Source organism: Sinocyclocheilus anshuiensis, unplaced genomic scaffold (genome assembly GCF_001515605.1).
Source record: "Sinocyclocheilus anshuiensis isolate Anshui unplaced genomic scaffold, SAMN03320099.WGS_v1.1 scaffold119, whole genome shotgun sequence".
Lineage (NCBI taxonomy): Eukaryota > Metazoa > Chordata > Actinopteri > Cypriniformes > Cyprinidae > Sinocyclocheilus > Sinocyclocheilus anshuiensis.
The window spans coordinates 282246-295289 of record NW_015549581.1 but is presented as its reverse complement, the minus strand read 5'-3'; the positions used below and the strand labels follow the sequence as shown (position 1 = coordinate 295289).

The 13044-nt window shown below is 36.6% G+C and overlaps 1 pseudogene; it reads right to left on the bottom strand.

Annotated features, from left to right (window-relative positions):
• The window catches only part of LOC107657739 (dihydropyrimidine dehydrogenase [NADP(+)]-like), a 197262-nt pseudogene that overhangs the window by 48970 nt on the left and 135248 nt on the right, over positions 1–13044 (bottom strand).

The window sequence follows — 13044 nt, the reverse complement described above, 5'->3', positions numbered from 1 at the left end:
TCCCAGAGCTTACCCTCAGCACGCACAAATTTTTCTGAATTTAGAAGAGCATTGATCAGCAAAATGCGTCTCTATGACATGTCGTTAGCAGAAGTCACACAGCTGATGTCACAAATTCTAACTGAATCTGAATTCAACAGTTTTGAGTCTGCTGTTACTTCTGAACTACAACATGCCAGTAAAGGCGATTTGAGAGAAGGTGTTTTGAATATTCTAAAGAATATTATGGGTCCCAAAATAGACTGGTCCAGAATCACTAATTGTGTGCAAATGAAAGAAGAAACTGTGAGTGAATACACTGAAAGGTTTTGTCAGTCAGCTGCAGCATACAGTGGAATAGCTGACACTCCAGAGAAGGTATTGGATCATAAAGGACCACTAGTTCGAGCATGGTTTGATGGCCTTTTATCAGAGTACAGATCTGCTTTGCCGTTCTTAGATCTAACATGGTCCACTGGAAGTTTGCAAAACAACTTGGACAGGTTAGCTACATGGGAAAGAGACTCTGATGTTAAAGCTAGAGTAAAGATTGCAGCAGTATCCTTTCAGGTCAACACAGAGAACCGACAGAAACGTAAAAGTCCTAAGAGGGAGGGCAGTTGTCATTTCTGTGGTAAACCTGGACACTGGATGAAATAGTGTAGGAAAAGCAAGAAGATATTAGGAGAAATGAACAGCTTTACTCAGCTCCTACTCAGTCTACTTACTACTTTGAAGCAGCCCCTCCCCACTTCACCGAACTGTTGGAGCAGCTTGCTCAGGTGTTAACTGTTAGGGCTGTGAGTGCTTAATTTCCCCTGTAATCCATCACAATGACAAAATAATTTTTGTGAAAGGTAGCATACAAGAGAAAGATTGATTTTTTGCTTGATACAGGTGCAGTAATTACAGTAATTCCTACAAAATTGGCTAACAGACAGACTGTAAACGTAATATGCCCTCATGCAGTGTCCGCACTAATGAATCAAGCAAAAGTCACTTCTGTCACCTCCTCTCGTTGGGGAAATTGGTTAACAACCCTCACAGCCCCGAACATTGTTTTACAGCGTGCGCCAGTCACAAACCCATCCTCATGTATGATGTCTGCAATGACTGAAGTTGTGTTAGAGGATGAAGGTGAAATGACTCACGATTGTGTTACGCTCACATACGCAGCTACGAGTGAAATAACAGAAACTCCCATAGAGAATGCAGAATTTGAGTTGTTTGTTGATGGTTCAGCTCAAGTCATTGAGGGTAACAGACGAGCAGGTTATGCAGTAACTTCCACCACTGAAGTTGTAGCTTCGGGCCGTCTTCCAGATCATTTTTCAGCTCAAGCTGCAGAACTAGTAGCCTTAACTAGAGCATGCACGCTAGCTTCAGGATCGGTTGCAAATATCTACACTGATTCCAGGTATGCTTTTGGGGTAATTCATGATTTTGGTGTCATTTGGCAAAGTAGGCAGTTTCTAACTTCTGCTGGATCCCCCATTAAGCATGCTGGATTAGTGAAAGATTTAATGTTTTCCATGAAACTTCCAAAGAAATTAGCGGTGATCAAAGTGAAAGCACATCTCACAACTAATACTATGGAAGCTAAAGGTAATGCTCTTGCTGATGTAGCTGCTAAACAGGCTTGTTCCTATGCAACTGTACAAGTGTGTTCAGGTAGTACAGCACAGAAGACAATTCTGCCTCCTGAATCAATTATTGATCTGTACAAAGACGTTCCTCTATATGGACATGGGACATGGTTAGACAAAGGAGCCACAGTGGATTCATCTCGCTGCTGGACCAAAGAGGGGAAGCTCCCGAATCCGAATCACTGCTGCCATATTTGGCTCAACAAATACACAATTTGGGTCACAGTGGTCCAGCAACGATGAATCACAGGTTCTCAAATCAATGGTGGAATCCAAAATTCAGAAATGTAGCCACCGAAACAGTCAAGAGATGTGTTACATGTCAGAAAAATAATGATGTGCCAGCAGCAGCTACAGCAGCAACACATACCCCAGCTCCACCAGGACCATTTCGTCACCTGCAAGTTGATTACATATCGTTGCCTCCTTGTAAGGGAAAAACTGATGTTTTGGTAGTAATAGACAAGTTCTCGAGATGGATAGAAGCTTATCCAACAGGGCGTGCTACAGCTGCACATACTGCTAAATGTCTTGTTACTGATTTCATTCCCAGATGGGGATTACCAGACTGCATTGACTCAGACCAAGGTACACACTTCACTGGACAGGTAGTCAAGGAAGTGTCTAAAATGTTGAAGATTAAGTGGAATCTTCACTGCCCATACAGGCCACAAGCATCAGGACAGGTTGAACGAGCAAACAGAACGACAAAATAAACATTTGAAACAAGATAAATGGTCTATGCTTAATTTCATGAAGTGTGCAATTAATCGCGATTAATCACAGAAAAAGGGTGTGATTCATTAGATTAATAAATGTTCATTTGAAACAATGTAAATATATGTATATATATATGTGTGTGTGTGTTTAATATAAACATTTATATATTATAAATATTACAATTCATATAACATACACAACTTTTTAAAATATATTTAATTATAGTAATTATTAAATCTTATATTATAGTGTGACAATATGTATGTATATATATATGTGTGTGTGTGTGTGTGTGTGTGTGTGTTATTTATATGTATTCATTTACTTACTAATTTGTCTATTTTAATTTCCATGCTGTTCCACAAGATTCTATGACCTGAAGTTAATAAAACACACAGTTTGAAAGTGCAAATGTGCTCATGTTCACCTCATGGCGTGGAAAATGAGCCATGCTGCTACCAAACCCAGTATAATATATGCTGACAAGATGTCCATATTTCACATTATAGTGCACAAACTGTTTTATCTTGTAGCAAAAGCCCTGCAGATAAGCTGTTCACCGATTTCAGCACTCCACCAACCTCCATTCCATCTGTCTGCTCTATTAGAGCTTCTGACCAGTGTACACACACACAAACAAACATGCACATGCATTCATATGCACTCCCAAACACCTTTAACAGGGGGGGAGGGGGAGCAGACGTGCACGCATAGTCTGTCTGTGCCACACACCCGTTAAACCTCAGAGGAGAAAGAAATGGATCCAGTGAGGTGGGTGACACTCACCAGACACTCCACCATATGTGGTGCGCTTTCCTCGTCCGATGCCAGGCCAGGGAGAGCCGTCTGCCTTGAGTCCCATCAGCCCCGAAACCTTGTTGGTGGCTGTGACGCCATCTGCTCCACCTGTGCCAACAGGGAAGAGACATTAGGCATGGGGAAGGGCGAGGGAAGGAGGCCAAATTCCTAAAAAATCTGGAGCTCAAAACCTGCGGGTCTGTTTTAAACTCGTACAGGAGACGTCAGGCTGTTAGTGGAGGTCGTGAGGGGAAATGTGTTTCTAAGGCAGATCTAATGTCTGGATTGGGAAACTGTTTTATAGAGGACATGTTCTACACTTCTGTTTTTTTCCCCTGACGTCCATTTATAACATTAGTCAAGGATTCTTGCACCAAAAATGTGTCATTTAGTTTGAAATGACCATTTTCCACCATTCTCTGACCTTTAGAATTAAACAGGCTGTTTTTGCAACTGTACCTTTAAGACTTCTATATATAAATCAAACGTTATAAAGGCAAACGTTTGTAATATTTTTTTTATGTTTTTGAAAGAAGACCATTGATTTGATCAACAATACAATAAAACAGTAATACTGTAAAATATTAAAATTTACAAAGAATTTTCAGAAATCATTCTAATATGTTTTTTGAAACTCAGTTTTAATTTGAGTATTTAGTATTTAATTTCAGTATTAATTATAATTGGTGTTTACTTATTAATATTCGTTCAATAATAGTTCAATTATTAATAATAGCTCTAATTTATCAATGTTGAAAACTGTTTTTGCTAATATTTAATATTTTTGTGGAAACATACATTTTTTCCTTAGAATTCAAAGTTCAAAAGAACAGCATTTTAAAGAACGTTATTTTTTAAATAAAATATTTTGTAACTAAAATTATAAATGTCTATGTGATAAATTTAATGTATCCACAAAAACAAAAACAAACACAAACAAAAATGCTCACTTAACTTCAAACCTACTGGTTTCCACAAAAAAAATTATTAAGCTAAAAAAACTGTTTTCAATATTGATAATAATAAGAGAATGTTTCTTGAGCAGCAAATCATAATATTAGAATGATTTCTGATAGATCATGTGACACTAAAGTCAGTTTTGCCATCACAGATATAAAATAAATTGTAAAATATATTAAAATAAATACAGTTCATTTAAACTGCAACAATATTTTACATTATTCTGTTTTTCCTGTATTTTTGATCAAATAAAAGGCTTAGTGTGCAGAGACTTATTTCAAAAACCATTTAAAAAAAATCTTAATTATTCCAAACTTCTGACCAGAAGTGTATTTTTATTGTTTTTATGTGCTACAGAATGATGGGAAATGTAGTTGGGTTGCACAGGCCTGTTGCTTTTACTGGGAAAGCTGAGGGAGATTAGTTTATATTGAGTTAATGAATAAAAAATAATCAATATAATAAATTTACCACTATTATCATACCAAAATGGTATAAATTTACCAGATTTACCATAAAAACAGCCCAATACCTTCCTGTGCAGCCTTGGCAATGTCCACGATGTTGGTCACATTAGGGGTGAGTTTGGCCAAGAACGGGATCCGAACAGCCTTCCGAACCCACCGACAGATGTTCCGCACCAGCTCTGGATCCTGGTCAAATGGGTCATGAAAGCATTAAACAATCTTAAACAACGACAAAAGAGGCGTGAGAAAACAAAACAGCAGCACTTCAATGAATAGTTAACATCAAAACCCTTGTATTATGGCTTATAAGTTACTTATTATTGACTACTTTTACTGTGTTTTGCATACTTTGTTGAATCTTGAAAGCTCTAGTCACCATTCACTGTAGTTAAAGTCTTGAGAAGTTCTTCAGAAACTCGTTAGGTGTGGAATGAGGGCAGGGAAATTATGAGATTTAACAAATTTGGGTGAACTATTCCTTTAAATATTAGCAGACTGTTAGACCTGAGCGTGTGTGTGTGTGTGTGTGTGTGTGTGTGTGTGCGCGCGCGAGAGAGACAGAATGAGCGAGTGATAGATGGAGAGGGGAGCCCGTAGTCACTGGTGTGAGGGAGAGAGGGATCATAACAGTGTGAACTGCTGTTCCAGGAGGATTCATGCTTTATTAAGCTGCCCTGGTCTGTCAGTCTGTGCTGTTTAGTGAGAGAGAGAGAGAGAGAGAGTATTAGGACAATTAGGACAATATTTGGCCGAGATACAACTATTTGAAAATCTGGAATCTGAGGGTGCAAAAAATTGAGAAAATCACCTTTAAAGTTGTCCAAATTAAGTCCTTACAAATGCATATTACTAATCAAAAATGAAGTTATGATATATTTACGGTAGGAAATTTACAAAATATCTTAATGGAACATGATCTTTACTTAATATCCTAATGATATTTGGCATAAAAGAAAAATCAAGAATTTTGACCCATACAATGTATTGTTGGCTATTGCTACAAATATAACAGTGCTACTTAAGACTGGTTTTGTGGTCCAGGGTCACATATGAGAATTCACTGGACTATTTCCTGTAACACCTGTCTGTATAAAGCTAGATCATAAAAGATTCAAATTTCCCATCATAAATCAATCACAAAGTATGGTACAAAAGTCTGAGAACTGCTTTTATATCGCTGAGATTAAAAAAAAAATGTACAAAAAAAATAGAAAGAACACCATTTTTTTTAAATATAGAAATCTTTATAACATTATAAATGTCCTTACTGTCATTTTAGATCAATTTAATGTATTTTTAATAAATAAAAGTATTATTAAATTGTTTCAAAAATAAACAAAACCCCTATTTTTCTATTAAATTATATTAAATATATTTAAGAATTATATATTAAATAAATTACATTTATTTATTTATATTAAATAAAGAAAAGAGATGACAAATAAAATAATATTATATTATATTATATTTTAACTAATATTATAGAACTGTTTTTATTCTTTGTCGTCTTTCTTCTTTGCATCCACTATCTTCATGCTACCGTTTGTCAACCATTGCATTTGGCCCCTTTCCTCCAGGCCTCAAATAAAGACGCACAACCGCATTAAACCCTTTATAACTCTACGAAGTAAAACAGACCTGGTTTATTTCAAGCAGCGAAGCCTGATGTCAGATCAGTCGGGATGCTTTAAAAGACTGTCCAGCCTCAGTTCCCTTTCTCATCCCTGTCCTTCTCAGTCTCTCTTTTCTTTCACAGGAAATAGGTCTCTGTTTTGACATATTCAATAACGGCTGGCATATATTCCCTTGAGCAATGGGTCTGTCCGTCTCTATAAAGAAGTGTGATGTACAAGCTGTATGTGCAAAGCCGAGTTCTAAGGTCACTCCCTGCACAGGAAAAGGTTAGCATTTGATTTTTAAAACCATTAGCCAAAATTGATTTGTAAGAATACAGAAGCCCACAGAAAAACACATCTCCTCCTGACTATTTCCTTTCCATTTCTAAGGCATGCTGAGTGATTCAGCGCAGCACAAAAACGAAGAGCAAAAAAAACGTCGCTGTGGGATCTGCTGCGTCCTTGGGTGTGTATTTTACCTGAGATACACATGAAATCAGGTTATATTTGCACCCAAAATAATTCAAAATGCTTTTGAAAGGCACTGAAAGAGAAGGAACAGGAAAGGTTACGCCATTTAAGATGATAAACTCATTCCCAGATTTTTTTTTTTTAGAAAAATATTGGATTTATGCACTCGACCCAGCAGTGAGCACCATCCACGGCAATTTGTCCTGATTTATTCAAAACTTAAACAGGGTATAAACAAGGCTGGAGTGTTTGCCAGAGCGGGAGAGGCAATATCTGGGCACCCGAGAGATGTTTGATAGCGCTGGCGGGTTGCTGAAGACATTCATTGGTTGATATAGCGAATCCTGAACTCCAGGCTAAAAAAAGCGGTAAGAACAAAAGTGTCAAGACAACACAGCAAAGAGAAAAATAGAGACAGACAGACAGATATTGTCAAAAAAAATGTTACTTGATCAAAAACTTGTAGGAAACATAAGGGTAACAAGCTTGTCTGTATTTTAGGTTCTGCAATTGGTCATCAACTCTTTTTCACATTTTAATCACCCTTTTGCCTTCACTAGTGCATTTAAATGGTCCTGAAGTACAAATACTTAATGTTTTGTTAAATTCCCAAAAGCATTTCATATACAAAACCAACAACTATTAACATTTCTTATTGATGCAAACAGTATGCATTCTTACTAATCAAACAACCAACCAAACAATTTGTACTTTGTACTGTCATCATTCTTAATGATATAATTTTTTTTTTTAAATCTTACATATACTAACAGAATGTATTCCTGCTAATAACGAATGAGTTTACACTAATTTGGACTTAAAACATTGACAATCACGCATTTGTTGTATTTGAATAAATACTGGTATGCTGTTAATATTTGGACTAATATAAAAAAAATTATGACTGTCAACATTTTTTAAATTGCGTATTGCATGCATTTGCACTTATTAAAATGTGTAATTGGAAACATTCTCACAACGGCAACTGTAAGTATTTATATTAGCAATAAATGTCTATATTGTCACACATTTTGAATGTACATAAATTCCATTATGTCAGCATTTTTACAAAATCTATCAGCATGTATTTGTATAAATAGGAAACAAAAAATATTTGTCAACATTCTTACAAATACAACCAGCAAATAGTAATATTAATATGTAATAAATGTGTAATTGTCAACTTTTTTTTACAAGTGTTCACAAAGGCTGCATTTATTTAATCAAAAATATAGTAAAACATTAATATTATGAAATATTATTAACTGTTTTCCATTTTAATATATTTAAAAAAGTTATTTATTTATTATTTACTTGTTTACTTCAGAAATAATTCTAAGAGCCAGATTTACTAAACAGCGCAAATTGGCACAAGGGCGCAATTCCAAAACGGCGCCGATGGGTGTGGAAATTTCTGCGGCTGATTTACTGACATCGCGCAAATTAAAGAATACAGACGCAACATCTCATTTACATATCGACCAATGCAATATATAAAACGCAGCGCAAATTAACGTAGTTGCAAATAAGCAGAGCCGATGCTTATCAGGTGCGGGTGATCTACTTACGACACAGGTGCAAAAGAGTTTAAGACATGCTTTTTTGGGTGTTAAATAATGGAGCAAATACCAACAATTTCGCAAACGATAGTAAATCGCGTTGCGTGATTTATTTTAATACACTCCTCCCATACATTTTGCATCTGAAAGGGAAACTCCTACAAATGCATATTCAATACGGTCAGGCGCAAAAATAACTGTCTACACCTTTTCAGTGCTAATTCTTCACTGCGCGTCTTTAGTAAATCCTGACAGTACTATTTTAATGGCAAAAGACGGTTTGCGCAGGTGCAAACTGTTAGTAAATCTGGCCCCAATAATCTAATTTGGTACTCAAAAAACATTTCTGTGATACTGTGATACATTTTATTTATTTATTTTTTTGGATGAATATAAAGTAAAAAAATGTTAAAAGCATTTCTTTAAAATAGAAATCTTTTGTAACATTATAAACATCTTTACTGTCACTTTTGACTTATTATAATGTATCCTTGCTGACTAAAACTATGAATTTCTTACTAGTCTACTGACCACAAACCTTTGAACGGTCATTTAAACTGATATTAAAAATGCACGATTGTCAATGTTCTTATAAATATTCATATTTTCTTTAATACAAATTCAGAGCTGCCTGCCAGCACTGAATGCTGAGTGAGTGGCGTCCGCCTGGTCGAGCCGCAACCGAGCCCTGCGTCCTGAGGGAACATTTTTTTCTACAAGCTGAACGTTGGTATCATTTGAAGAATACAACAACAACAGACTTACAGGAAGCAGGAAAGGCCTTCCTCCCAAAGGGTCATGGGAAATTGCATTACGCCTGCCTCAGTACGAGGCACAGGGGTCGTGGCCCGCAGCCAGACACCAGCCACCAAACAGATGCTGCCTGTAAGAACTCTGCTCTCGCACCGGGGACAGCTGCTCCCTCCAAGGGCTTCCCGTGACAGCATATTACAGGCCAGACGGGGGTGAGAGCCGCTGTCTGTGGGCCAGGGAGTCTGGAGCAGGGACGCTTTTTCCCTCTAAGCAGTTTGCTGTACACGGTATTACACGCTTTGATGGAGAGAGAGTGCACCTGTGTAGCTGGCCTGCTTTCGGGAATGAGTCTATGACCCGTCGTCACCCGGTTTCACATGGAGAGCTGCTTTCCGTGGGCCTGGAAGTGCAGCGGACCTACTGCAGCAATCGTGAGTGCTTTAAAAAGGCGGCATGCCTTGCAGACGGAGAGCTTTAAGAACCACTGAAGAGCATTCAGAGATGAAAATCGACTCGTGAGCTGCAGTGAATTGCACGGTGACTCCGGCAGCAGTGATTTGGCAGGTGGTCGCGTGGTTAAGGGTTGGGGGGAGGCCTTGTTTGAAATTAAAGGAGGGGGCACGCTGGATTCTTTATATTTTTTTCCGTGCCGTCACTGCAGGGCAGGTTAAGCAGGGAACCGGAGCGCTAAAAGAGAGAGATGAAAAGCGTCCCGAAGCCCCCTCAGGCTGTGAGAAGAGGGGGCGAAGGGGAACGCTGGGAGGAATGCAGGAATAATAGCAGCTTTACACCTGAAATTTAAATGTTACAGCGCAAGGTCACGGAAGGTGGGCACTCTCGTTAAGGGCTGCCGGGTCTCGCAGGAGGCATGATGGAAGTCGGGTGTCATTCGGCCCTGTTTGGTAGGCTCAAAATAGCTCTGGGAACGAGAGCCGGTTTTAATTTGTGAAACTGGGGAACTGTGTTGAAGGCAGAAGGTGAAAAAAAGATGAGATCCCGAAGGATGCTGAGTCAAACCTGAGTGAGAACTCTGTGACCACTGAGATCTTTCCCTCACACTGGGAACGAGAGCCGGTTTTAATTTGTGAAACTGGGGAACTGTGTTGAAGGCAGAAGGTGAAAAAAAGATGAGATCCCGAAGGATGCTGAGTCAAACCTGACCACTGAGATCTTTCCCTCACACTTCTTTTCCTGTGATTACAAATCGCTAAAAATGTATTGTGCCCACCGAATTACTAAAATATTTGCAAGATGAGATGAAAAATATGCATTGTGACAATGAACAATTTTAATTAAAACAGAATGTTGATGAAAATATGAATGTGAATGTGCTAACAATGTTTTTAAAAATGCATATCTAGAAGAATATGATTGTTTCAAATAATCAAATAATAATCAATATTTTCAAATATTAACCCGCTAGATTTGCATGAGCTGAAGCTGAACTGTTAAAATGAACTGCTTTGTTAATAGGTTTATTAGCTCATCCAAACACATCCTATACACTAAAATAGTAAAAATAATTTAAAATAAAATTAATTAATGACATGGCAAACTTACATAGCCCCACATATGCCATGCATAAGAGAGAGACAGAAAAAAAACAGGATTAATTAAGTATTATTTTGTACAAATTAATCATTTGTTTCCTCATTTTAGAAAAATTTGTGTCTTTCGCACACCTTATTAATTAGTTCCCTCATTTAAAAAAAAAATTGTGGCCATGTTTAAATATTTAACTAACTTAAAAAGTTAAATCAAGGCCATGAATTAGTTAGATTCTTATTTCCTGGCCACGTTATTGGTTTTTTGCCCTGCACAAAATAATGATGAACTTTAAATGATGAACTTTAAAAGACAAAAACTATGTTGCTTTTTAAATTCCATTTGCTGTTTAACTTTTATAAATACATTAAATAAAGTTATTAAATGTATTAGATGCATTAAATAATGCCTTTAAAAATTATTTTGCAAAAAAATGTAATCTATGATGACATATTTAACTAACTTAAAAAGTTAAATCAAGGCCATGAATTAGTTAGATTCTTATTTCCTGGCCACGTTATTGGTTTTTTGCCCTGCACAAAATAATGATGAACTTTAAATGATGAACTTTAAAAGACAAAAACTATGTTGCTTTTTAAAAAAAATATTTTGCTATTTAGGTGCTAACTCACCTCCGAGGTTTTACTATTTTGCAAAAAAATGTAATCTATGATGACTCTAAAAACAACAAAAAATGGTGTTTTGTGCTCAAAATAAAGACAATAACTTCATTTAATGCTCACGACACTATTTCAGAGCATTCAGTAAGTGTTAAACCAGTTTATGAACAAAACATTTTTTTGTTGTTGCAGAAATACTGTGCAACTGCTTTGTGAATTTGCCCCTTAATGTTTAAAGCATTAATCAACAGTAAACAGGAATTACCAGCATTAATGTTTAACATATGTAAACAAAAACATCTCTAATCTGCTGCAAGTTAAATGTTAAACAGCTTTGAGAAAATAGGGACCGTTTCATAGCAAAACAATCCGAAATGAGAGCAATCGAGAGAGAATATTAACATCCCATTAAAATCAAATTGTATCTCTTTTCATGCAGTCAGAAACAATGCTGAATTAATGTTTTCCCCCCTTCTTTTCCACAGGCAAGGAGAGTAGACGAGGTGCCAAACGGAGTGATTAAATGATATTGCGTCTCTTTAGTTCTCTTGGCAGATACCTGCCCTCGGGCTTTGATTAGCTTTTTGTCTTACAGCAGAAAATCTACAGCAAACCGAATGGATATGACTGCAAATTTACAGCCACGTTAGAAGGAAATAACTCTGTCTTTGTTCGGATGGAAAAGCTGGCTTATTTCCTGTGGTATAACACATAGTCAGGTGAACAGAATGAAGAGGTGCGTGTTTATTCAGGCCTGATACGGCAAAGAGAAACGGTAATGCGCGAGGTCACGTATATCACCTCTGGGCTTAATTCATGTGACAGACCTTCACAGCCAGATCGTGTGCAACGACTTTGATGAGAAAACATCAAGTCGGTGTGCCAAACCCAAAGTAAAAAAACACAGCGTGATCACGTTCAGCCAGAATGTACTGAAAGTACTAAAGTATATTACGAAATAGTCAGTCATGGTTTAAGCTGTTCTTGACTGATTTGAGTACCTAAAAGTTAGCATATATGAGGAATAGTTCAACCAAAAATAAAATCATTTACTCTCCCTCATGTCATTCGAAAACCTACAGTTTTTCTTTCTTCTGGACAGACATAAAATTAAAAGTAATTGGTGGATAGGAAGATTTTGGGTGATTAATAGCTTTAGTACACTGAAAACAGTTTTTCAAGCAGTACTTCATCCAATTAATAATTTGTCTTTCAATATGCAGCATATGATCTTGAGTATTTGACAACAGCATTATCTAACTGACTTGATAATGTCTTTATCGATCTCTTTCTTCCTCTGTTAGGATGCAGCTGACAAGACAGACTCCAGTAAGAATCCTCAGCTTTGATCAATCAAGTCCTCATCTAACCCATCTAGAGTGGGAATCATTTTGGAAGAAAACTTTGTAATGGATGAACCGACCGATCTCAGGCCTTCTATGTCCATTTTTTCAGACTGATTTATGCTCTGCACCTGGACTAAGTGTATGAAAAGCACTTTATATTTTATTCAGCAGGTAATGCTCAACCTCGGAAAAGGTGAGTTAGCACCTAAAATTCAGTACTGCCAATATTGTGAACTCAAAGTGGAATAAAACCATATAGTTTTGATGCCATTTGTTGTGATTCTGAGATAAATTGTTTTATGTTAATTTGTTTGTTAAACTAATTTTTTCATGTTTTATGGGGAAATGTTTTCAGATAAAAAATTCATGTTTTGTTGTGTTTTTAAATTAACATTTGGAATTGAATTAAAATAAAACAGAAAATTGCATGAATGTTCCTTTATTTGTTAGCTTTTTTCTTAATTTTCTAGTTTAACAAATTGGAAAAATAAAACAACTGATATAGATTTAACTTGGAAATTACACTGAAAAAAATGTTTAATTCAACCAATTAAAAAAATGTAG